Source organism: Bombus huntii, chromosome 17 (genome assembly GCF_024542735.1).
Source record: "Bombus huntii isolate Logan2020A chromosome 17, iyBomHunt1.1, whole genome shotgun sequence".
Lineage (NCBI taxonomy): Eukaryota > Metazoa > Arthropoda > Insecta > Hymenoptera > Apidae > Bombus > Bombus huntii.
In genome coordinates, this window is record NC_066254.1 from 580636 (window position 1) to 591396 (window position 10761).

The 10761-nt window shown below is 41.2% G+C and overlaps 2 protein-coding genes across 2 annotated transcripts in view; one reads left to right on the top strand and one right to left on the bottom strand.

The window, feature by feature from the left end:
• LOC126874980 (putative fatty acyl-CoA reductase CG5065) overlaps positions 1 to 10761 on the top strand; it is a 672215-nt gene that overhangs the window by 340915 nt on the left and 320539 nt on the right. The window lies entirely within an intron of this gene.
• The window catches only part of LOC126874981 (putative fatty acyl-CoA reductase CG5065), a 218649-nt gene that overhangs the window by 138337 nt on the left and 69551 nt on the right, over positions 1 to 10761 (bottom strand). The window lies entirely within an intron of this gene.

Sequence of the window (10761 nt, forward strand, 5' to 3'; positions counted from 1 at the left end):
TTCCCGCACCATGAACACATTTTCGTAATTTTGTAACATTTACAATATTTTATTTGACAAGATATTGTAGTAATGAATCTGAACTTATTGATAGTATTATTACGTGGTTTTTCCCGCAATTCTTTATACAAAAGTAACGTATGCACCAGGTTTATAACTACTTTGTAAATTCTGTAGAAATGGGTCACCATACTGTAGATACCATTGCAAATTTATTGGCTTCATTCGCCCTTCTTATCAAATCGTATAAATCTCATCATTTCAGCAAAATCATTCCTGCTCATTGTTTTCGAAAAAATGCAGGCCCCCAAATTTCATTCCACAAATATGAGACATCTAAATTCTTTGCCTAATACGCACCGCGGGCATATAGCAGAGCAATAGATGCATCTATATTTGTTGCATCTAGCTCCCCCTTAGTCCCAATACTCTAAATGCTTCTTCTTCCGTATATTTTATTATACGATTCCTTATACGTTGATCAGTGATATGATAAAATGTCGTCCTTACTTGTCCTTTCATTATATGCCGTTTAGCATATCTCTAAAATATTATGAACTGATGTCTTGGCAGGTTTGGGGCTTGCATCTATCTCCTTTTAAGCTATTCCATCGAGCCCAGTTTCGATACGTTGTTTCTCTACATCAGTCTCACTCTCTACTGTTAACGATAGTTTCTTTCCTTCTTGCTCTAAACGTGAACGCTTAATTATAATATTGAACATTCATTCGCTATTAAATAGCTTTACATGTGTTTCCATGCTGTTTTCTCTTGCTGAAGTTTCTTGTTCATCGCACATTCGACATTCTTCTATGTCCGTTATTTGTTTTAATAATTTTTTTTTTTGGAAAGTCTTGACACTTTTACGACAAATATTTGTCACAGAATAATACAATGAATGGAATACAAAATTATTGTGAAATTATATATGCTTTACTTTTTCTTTTATAATAACTTTGTACAAAACGCTCTGAGATGCTTGTTCTCAGTTTCAGAAATTATAAGTTTAGATGTCGACTTATTGACTAACAAACTGATATGTAGTCTGGTCAAAAGAACAATAGCAAGTAAGAATATGGTCTCTGATGGCGATATTTAATTGAAAATATCTCGAGGGTGGAGTTGGGAAAAACCCACTTTTACCGTGTTTTAACGCAATGAACAATAACCCTAAGGAACTTCTTGACTTTTAAAATGTTTGTAATAATTGACCGTAAAAGATGCTAAATTTTATGGCGGTTCCTTAGGATTATTATGGGCCTAAGTTGATGCTTTGACACCTAGTGGCCATCTTGATCGAGGGATGGATTACAGTTTATGACAAGATTACGGTCGTAACAGTTGTTATTATTTGTTATTACTGATTTTGTTTGTCATCTGACGTTGAGATAGCCTTTTCTTTGTACTGATTGTATTTATTTTAAGAATAAATAAAATATTATATCGGCTGGTCAAATTGATCGCCCGCTGTAGGTAGGGCAGAATACAAGTTTTTCTTAGAAAAGAAAAAAGCAAACTAGAAGTAAATACCGAAAAATATTTTGTATGCATGTTTTATGTCAGAAATTCTGAAGCGATATGATTACGTTTAAATATGGCTAAATTTGTGTAAAAGTTTGAAAAAGTTTAATTTGACTAGCACTGGTAGGTTTAGTGTTTAACATTTATGTTTAACACTATGTTAAACACTAGTGTTAAACATTTATGTTACGTTCTTTTTGTACTTTGAGCCATTGAGGCCATTTCTCGAATGCACGTGCGGTTCATCATTGAGAAGGCATCTCTTCATTACAATTTCATTTGCTGTTTTGCAGATAAACAAAATCATTACATCAGTATATCCGACGTCTTTAAATGTGACTTTTCCCAACACTATGTATATTTGTTAATTCTATTGCATTTACACCACTTTCGAGTTTTTGTTTTGTTTTGTTTCGATAACTAGAGCACTATTAGTTTCATACTATTCACTGAACCGAATAAAGGAAAGAATACATTGTACATAAACGCTAATAAAATATGTGCACAGTAGATATTTGAAACGGAAAATAGTATCATTTACTGCAAAATGTGATGTTCGGATAATAAATCGTTTTTACATTAAAATATTGCGATAATGGGTGCTCGGATTAAAGGGGGGGGGGGGGGGGGGGAGTCTTTAATGGGGACTCAACTGTATACAGTGTTACGATCTGGTGTTGATCTTCGATGTACGTAATTATAATGTGTAATTCTACATGTCGAATCTGCTGTTTCTCGAATTATATCTAAATCAAAACGGTAGTTGCTGCCACCAGACATACGCGTTAAACTGTTTCGATTAATTCGAATTTCGTTCATTAATTTTTGAAACAAGGCGAACGACTGACTAGAATATTTTCAAAAACTTGTCGTACTATTTTGAATATACCAATATATCGTGTTCCTGATATGTTTACGAGAATTGAGTAGAATAAATTCGAAAACTTGTCGTATTCAATTAAGCTCGGCAATTTTTTTAGATTCCAAACTGCTGTATCCTTGATGATGTAATTCGTTTGTGGAGGAATAGTCTGATTCTGGTTGAGCGAAATAACGAAAGCGAATTATTGCCGTCGCAATCCGTTAAATATATTTTCGAATAAATAAATAAATTACAGACGAATTGTGAGTCCGCTGGTACAAGTATAAGTGACGGAATAAATACCCGGTAAATATTCGGAGAAACTTTGTAGATCACTGCGATGCTTGTTTACACGTTAATACTCTTCGACTCTGTTCGGTGAACTCTCTCGCTCGTGATTGCGTCTATTTATTTATACTGGTCGGAGGATAGCCGGAAAATTTGAACTCGACTACGTTTGACGGTTGTATGTAGCGGCGACATTGTTTTGCTCGGGGTTCATTGATTCTTACAATACTTGTGACCTAACGGTCTTGATACTCCGAAGCAAAATAACAACAGGATTTGAATTGTCCTGCCCGCGTGCCGCCACACGTTAATATAATCGTATAGCTAGAGTTAACTAGCGTATCAATAGAATTGATAAATAAAATTTCAATTTCGGCTTAGCCGCTCTGTGCAGGAGTAATAGCTCGGGGAGGATTAAAGTTTTCTTGGAATATTAAATATTCTCAATATCTTCTTGATTGTTGACAATAATAGTCAATAAATAATTTTACTCCAGTAAATGTGGTGCAAGTCCGGAAACGAAAAGGAAAGTGTTACAAAGTTTAGCTTCTCACCTTACTTATATGTGGTGTCGATCGCACTCTTGGACTACCGTACGAAGATAGTGTAATTGTTAGATGATTGACTATATTAATCGTTGACGATTGTTTTCATTTTAAATGCTTGCTTTTACTTCCTGACTTCCTTACTCAAAGACTATAGTAAAACAATTCACAGCTTCATATTAACTCTCAACCAATTCTGTACTCGACTCAACTGACTCATACTGACTGAATGACTGAACCCTTAACAAATTTTTAACTGAGTGACGTCTTGATAACTGGAGCCTGGACAAATTTTTTACTCACTGACTACTGTCTCTAAGTGGCTACACTTATTTATAGTATGGCTATGATGGGCTAATTGTTACGTGATTATTCAATGCTAGAGCGAAGTTTTGGTACGTGATTACTTTCTTTGGTTCTGTTGGTATCCTTCCAGAAATATTAGGGTTGCAGCTGATGTGATTTACGTGGAAGTATTATTCAAGTTTCCCATTTTCTTTAACTAGTCCTTGTTACCGCGTTCTTTTTGCAGTATTAGTTTCTGCCGATACTAGGTTGTACTCTGCTAAACACGTGGTTACCTTGCTGATGCCGGTACTTGATCCTTAGGCGTGAGCTGCTTATTGTACGGTGTATGGTCACAGGGAGAGCGGTACGTGACAGTGGACGTCTCATTGTTCCTTGTTTCTATTTCCATATTCTTATATTTTAAATTTGTTCAATAATGCCTTGGATTATTGATTTATTGCGATATTTAAATATTTGGATGCGTTGTATATCTTATTCCCTTTAAGATTTTTGTTTTTAATTCCACATGCCTAGAGTTGTGGCTCGTGCAAATCGCGAGTTACGGCGTAATAAATACGTTACCGCTCGTGTGGAGCGCGAGACCTCAACGAACGAAATTGAACAAATGGTGAGCGCCAGCTTACCTCATACAAGTCACAGAAAAGGAGATTGTGACATTCGAAATCGCAATCCATTCTGCGTGATGCTTTCTAAGAAAAATCATAGATTATAGATTAAACCTGTTTACTTATTGAAATCTATAACGCCGTATCGCAAATATGACTCCTTTTGTTTCCATAAATAAATAATTCAAAGAGGCGAAGAAAGAGGCAGAAATAGAGATAAGGATACAAACATTGAAAATTAAAAAGAACCAGAGGAGGATTTGATGGAAAGATTAAAATAGATAGAGCAGAGAGAAGAATTAGAAGCAATAACATAATGCTTAAGGCAAATGATATGCCAATAGGTCGAAGGGAATGGTAAAAATAGCAATAAAACAAACCACGCAAGTGGAAACTGAAGGAAATGGCAACAAAGAAAAGAAATGATGGTGAAGAAGAATAGGATGAAAAGGCAAGGAAGCAATTTACTTAGTAGAAAGTTAATAAATATTTCGAAAGATTGGGGCAAACCATAATCATACAGGTATGTAAAATAAAAACACAGAATAAAATCTGAAGAATACTAATAGTGTAGAGTAGAGATACGAAAAAAACGGCGGAGAAGATGGAGAAAATAATCGGAAACGTAAAGGAAGAACGGGTGCCGATTGGCGAGGATTTCAACGCAAGGATAAGAATGGGAGGTCCGATACGAAGCGAAGAAAGAGGAAGAGGAAACGAGAAAGCCAAAGTGTAAAATAAATGCACAGAAGGAACGAAACTGTGCGGATGGGAAATTCTGTATGGGAACATGGCAGGAAACGATGTAGGGCATTACAATTTCATTGGCAAGAAGGACAGTTGAGCAACCGATTATGTAATAATACAGCCAATGATAAAACACCAAGTTAGAAGAATCAGAACTAAAGATATAATAGAATCAGGCCACTTACCGATGAGGGTGGAGAAATGTAGAACAACAAGCTCGAATATTCAAAGTGAAGAGCAGTGAAAAAAGGAAAGGTATGAATAACAGAAGGAATAGACTAGACTTCGAAAACGAGGAAACAAGCGAAATGATGGAAGAAATAATACGAAAATAAAAGAGGCGCCACTGAAAAGATTTGAGGTGTGTGTGTGTGTGTGTGTCCGTGATACTTCTAGATGTTGGTGTAGATGTCGCTGATGGGGTACTGCTATTTTTCTGCCAATTTAGATGCGTGGAAGAAAAATCGGACTCCGGTCGCCGGGATTCGATCCCGGGTTCCGAACGTTCGTAATCCAAGGCGCTAACCACTGCGCTGCCGTCGTCCGACACTAGATACTGTCGAGTGGTGAGATATTTGCTGTTGAGTGCCGCCACAGAGTAACAAAGATTAAGAGAATAAAAGTAGGTTTGGAGAAGTAGTTGCAAAAAGAAAATGGAAGCAAAGAAAGAGAGAAAGCATTGTTCTAGATTTGTACTTATTTCCCACGGACTAGGAGAAAAATTTTATGAACTTACTAGTGGAAGAAGAACGAAGCAGACAGAAATAAAGGAATGCAACAATGAGAGGAAACAGGTAGCAAGAAGATACCATAAATGAATAGGAAGTAAGAAGCCAGACAAAGAAATTAAAGAAAGGAAAGGTGATAGGAACAGATGACACGGCAAATGTGATAAATATGCAGTATATGAGGTATAGTTGCATGGTGGTAGAAAAGCACTAACAGGAATTACAGAGTTGATGAATGAAGGATTACTAGAAGCATGAAAAGAAGATATTATTCGCCCTACATTTGAACCAGGAGACTGAGACAGTACAAAGAATTACACAGGGATAGCATCACTAAATAAGGCATACAAGATATATGCGATGGCTCTTGAAAAAAGATTAAATGCGAAACTGGAACAGAAGAAAATTATGTCAGAGATGCAAGCAGATTCTCATCGCGGAAAAATATTTTCATCCTGAATTACGTGATAAACAGAGAAATTAAGAGAAGAGAGGAAAAGCTGTACACGTTTTCACCAACCTCGTAGCTATTTTCGATAAAGGAAAAGATTTAATGACAAACGCGAGAAAATCGGAAGTATCGATAGTCACGAAAAACAGAAGCCAAAGGAAAAGAGGAATAGAAAATTATGGCGATGGAGTAAAACTAGAGAAAAAAGTAGAAAACTTTAGTATTTAGAATACATTCTGCAAAAAAAAGAAAAAAAGAAAAAATACAGAGACTCAAAAAAAGCATTTGAGTGAGACGACAAAGAGGGCAGTGATAGCCATGAAATAGACGTGGGAAATAGAGGGAAGAGGTTTAAAAATAGCCTGGGGAAAAAATGATGATTTTCGGCAATTGGTGAAAAGCATCACGTAGCAGAAATATGGAAATGGAAAGAATCGGAAGGGTTAGAAAAATTATAGACGAAAAACATAAAGAGGGTTTTAAGGAAAGATTTTAACACGTCCTCGCACGTAGTGATGGAAGAAAATAAAGTGGACAAGTTAAGAATCGCAAGGGGCAGAAAAGACGTAAGGTACGAAGAAAAATCAAAGTCAAACGATACAAATAATGTAATCCCCAAATGCAGGAAAGCGAAAAGGTGAAAATGGTACGAGGAAAGAGAACGATATTATGAAGAAGGGGTCATAAACATGAGAGAATTGTGTACATCGGATGGAGAAGAACCTGGCAGAAACCCTAGTACAGGTGGACAGGACAGAGCAAAGACATACACAATGTAACAGAATAATAAAAGAAACGAAGAGTACAAGGGATTAAGGGAGGGAAGCAGTGTCGAAAGAGGAATGTAGAGGAAAGGATCAAGTGGTGACAGTGAGATTCAGATGCGATAATATAGAAAGAATCAATGACTTTTGGATAAAATCAGAGGAGAAAAACCTGTGTGGTACTAGATTATTACTAGATTGTTGGGACGAACGGAAGAAACGATATAACATTTTATAAAAGAATGCAGGAAAAAGGATGGCCATGCGTGTACAAGAGCAAGGAAAGAAATGTGACGAGCATTTTGTATATTTTAACATATTTAACATATCGTATGAAAATTACAATGATTGAGTAAGAAAATTATAATAATGTATATGTATCCCGATTTTGAAGACACAAGTAGGTTACATATCGAGATTCTGCGTAACTTTGCATGAGCTTCAACGGAATTTTTTGTTTCTTATAGAATTTCCTTGTCCACGAATAGCGCGTGTTTAATCTCGAATTTAGATTGATCAAGAGGAAGCAAGGGAGAGGGTTAATGTAGTATAACATATTTTCTTTGTTATACATATTTATATGATGATAAAAAAACTTCGCTGGACCACATGAAATAAGCACTATGAAACTGTTCGCCCTCGGCCTTCCCACATTCTAGTTAGCACTATAGGCTATCGAAGAACATCACCCGTGCCGTACAGCGTTTCAAAAGACACACTGGCCGAAAGGCGGAACGCGAGTCCGGAGAGCATCCAGGCTTCGGCAACAGGACCATCCGTCCCTCCTTCCACGGGACGGGAAATTCTCTCCGGGCCAGGCATATGTCGAACAGACGCCTCAGCCCCGGGGTCAAGACCACGGCGACCTCCTTCCACAGACGGACCGGGGATTCGTCGAGACCCGGAGCTTTCCGCGCTTCGATCGCTGACCCGTGATTAAGGGCTCCAACTTCACGTGGTGTCCGGTGGCTTTTCCTCCAGCAGTTGTAGTTCCTGCTCTTCGCTACCCCTGCTCTCCTCCTCGTTGACAGCTCCAGGAAACAGAGCGCCGACGACCTCCTCCAGGAACCGAGAGTCCATGTTCTCCGTTTCGGGAGGCCCCTAAGGACGGAGTTTGTACAACACCATTCTGTAAGGACGCCCCCAGGGATACTGTGAGGTGCTCGTCCCAGGCCCGCCTCTTCGCCTTCTTGATCGCTCGTTGCAGGGGCTTCGTGCTTCGCGGTAGGCTTCGTAAAAACAAGCCATCGTGGATACGGCGGGATCCGGTGTACCGACGCCGGGCACGGATGTACGCTTCGCGGAGTCGAGCGATTTCCCCGGAACACCAGTACACCGCACCAGCGTAACGCGGAGCCCCCGACCGGGGCATGCACGAATAACAGATCGCCTGCATGTCGCGCCTCAGCCTCCGCTTCCTCATCTGACCGGGATTCTTCCACCCAAGTGACGGCCATGGCGGCCGCCGCCATGACATCCTCGTCGCGCCAGGTCGCTGCCCACCGCGCGAAGTTCCTTCCTCTTCCCGATGTGCTGCCGGGCCCGCGAGTCCCAGACGAACGATCGTCTGTCGCGCCGCCGATAACTACATCCATCACGATGTAGAGGCGATCCGAGAGTGTTTCCTCTGGGGAAACCTTCCGCCTTGCAACATGCCCGGAAGCGGCAGGGTCTGCCCACGTGAGGTCCACTATGGACTCGCCCTGCCACGCCACGCACGTCCTGGACTACCCCCGGTTGATAAGCCGAAGGTCAAGCGCAGACGTCCAGTCCTGTGCGGCGCGCCCCCTTCCATCAGTGCTACGGGAACCCCCCACGTCGTGGGGCTGACGCAGATCTAGCGGGTTATTAACTCGCGAAGGCGCTCCACTCCCTTACTCAAGAAAGGTGGACTCTTACACTCGCATTGTCTGCCTGAAATATCCACGCCGACAAACTCACGTCGAACTGAAAGATAAGAATGTGTAAAAAGCAACTGGATATGGAAAGAATTTGGGATAGTCATTGCTCCGTTAGCCATTGGCAAATCAGTGTTTACCAGGCACCATCGACTTGGTCGAGGTATTGGCATTTGACATAGGTGAACGTAAGAAGTGCAATGACCAGTACTTTAGAGGCCCAAATGTCAATAAAGACCTAGGTGATTACTTAGGTCTATGCTTTCATGCATTCCTTCTTCCTAATTTTTGGGTACAAGAAGTTATTTTGTTTGTATTTATATTATTTTTTGTTGAAAGGGAAGAAGGTAACGTTCAAATAGTCAGTATACAACACATAATATTATTCATAGTAAAATTATTATACCGGATATTTTGGTGATCTGATGTAACCAGAACACACTAAAATAACCAAAAATATATATATATTTGTATTAGTTCCTATTTTTTTATACGAAGATACTGTCATACGTACCTTAATAACCTTTGTGAGGCTATTGACTTATTGTCTTGTTTCAGAATGAATTTCTTAATTCCCATCAGGTAAATTGCAACATACTTCTCCCAATTCATATCCTGTAAATCTAGTTTGACGATATCGCTGTCATTCAACATTTTTACTTTCCTCCCTAAGTCGGAAAATCCATTCGTGCATAGCGAAATATGCTGTCAATGTGAACATCTTATTGCCATTTTGGAGAAGTTTTATCATTCTGAAATATCATTTTTAATTGTTATTATAAATGAAGTCAGAGATTATCCCCGAAAGATTGTTCTTGTTTTGCGAGGATTGATAGAATACTCACATTGGTTCCCCACCTCGGAGTCTTGAAGTGATATCTATGACGAACGCAGGCAAAACATGCGGAAATACACTCCGAACGTTGTAATGACGTTCCACCGTACCCGCTTCCTTGCCCGCGGGCTTAGGGTCGGAGGTTCCCTGCGGCAGCAAGCGTTTCTCGTTGCCACTTGCGGACGTGGATCCGCGGATGGTTCCTCTTGCTTCCTCCTTCGGGGGGGGGCGGTCCCCCTATCCTGTTTACGGGTGGTGCTCCGAGCGCCTCGCAAAACAGGCATTTCTGGCACGCGGTAGTACATGCCTTGGCTTGGTGTCCCGACCTGCCGCATCTGTAGCACAGGTCCCCCTATCCTTGGAGGTGCAGGTCTTGTTTATGTGCCCAATCTCCAGGCACCTGTAACATTGTAAAGGTTCGATTGCTTCGACCTTCACTATCGACCAACCTACGGCCACCTTGCCAACCTGGGCCAGTTTCCTCTCTGCACCGTCCGGGCCTCGTATCTACACGGATCCAAGGCCGTTTCGAGCGAGGCGGATCTCTCCCAGTCGGACGTCCTCCGCCTGGTAACCGCTCTCCTTCACCAGGGTGTTCCTGATTTCCTCCTTGGTGGCCGAAATATCTATCCTGGTCAACTTCGCTTCTCCAGCTCGGAAAGGTGTCGCCACGCGGACTTTGATCGGATCCAGGGTCCAGGTCAGCCGTGCTGCGAGTGCAGCGGCCTTCTCCCTCTTTTGGTCCTCGGAGAACTCCAGAACGACGCCTCCGGTCATAGTTTTCCACCCTCACTGCGTTGATGCCAGCCTCAGCCAGAGAGACGCTTCCTTGGCCGCGGCCATCGCCTCCGCGCAGGATTGGCCTGTTCCTTTAGCGTAATCGTTGCCGCCGATGTTCGCGGTGTATGAAGGGGGGCAGTTCGTCCCCCCCCCTATTCGCACGTTCTCCGATTCTCCTTCTGGAGCTTTCCTCGGGTTCTTCGTCTCTGTTCTGGGAGTTAGCTTCGCCGGTTGCTTCTTCGCTGGCTCCTTTTTCTTCTTGTTTCTTCTTTCGACGGTCTGTCATTCCATGGCAGCCGCTTATCTTCCCTTGGTCGCTGGAGTGTTTGGAACACCAGGCTCCACCCTTCTCGTGATCTCGTCGGGGACTACCTGCTTTTCTCTTCTTTTTTCTATATTTTCGAGGCGTTCTTCCATCAGCCGGAGCA